Raw genomic sequence first — 902 nt, forward strand, 5'->3', positions numbered from 1 at the left:
TAAACCCCAAGAGAGGTTGTTACGAAATAGTTGTACACGACTTTGTGGTACAATTTCTCTATAGTTTTTTCCTCAGGATTTTATGAAACCTCCATACAACCTTCCTCAAAAAAAAAAAACTTTCTCACAATTTTCTCAGAATAATGTGGTGCCTTCATTGAACCTTCCCAAAACTTTTTTAGAATTTTGTGATATCTTCTACAATCTTCCTAGAATGTTATGATTCCTTCGTACAACCTTCAAACTACCTCTCTAGGATATTATTATACCTTCATGTAATCTTCGTTACAATTACTCAAGAATGCTGTGACATATCTATACAACCTTCCTACAACCATCTTACGATATTGTGATACCTTCAGTCAGCCTTCTCAAGACGTTTTCAGGAAACTGGAATTTTCATATACAACCTTCCTACAACCTTAGCAGAATGTTGCAATACATTCAACAGCACGGCACAGATGACATACAAATATATTCTATCCATATTACCGTTTATAAAGAAAATATTCATATTTACATTTGCTCCATCATCCTGATACTGAGAATTTAGAATTAAGAATTGGAATTAAGAATGAAATAATGCACAAAACAAGTAAGGAAGCATACAATACCTTAGTTTAAACCAGAAATGTAAAAAAAAATGACTGTGTAGAATTACGTCAAATGAACATCCCATTGCTATAGAAAGACAAATATGAATACTTATTACAACGTATTAGTCTATAAACTATATATTAGAAATATGAATAATCTATGGACTGTATATTTGATGTATAGTCTTGATATATTCAAATCAGCACTGGGATATAGAATGTAAGGGATACTACATATAACCATTATAAATCACAGAAGCCAAAATATATCTGTATTTGCAAGTGTTCGCCAATCTCGATTTGATG

Source organism: Panulirus ornatus, chromosome 63 (genome assembly GCF_036320965.1).
Source record: "Panulirus ornatus isolate Po-2019 chromosome 63, ASM3632096v1, whole genome shotgun sequence".
NCBI lineage: Eukaryota > Metazoa > Arthropoda > Malacostraca > Decapoda > Palinuridae > Panulirus > Panulirus ornatus.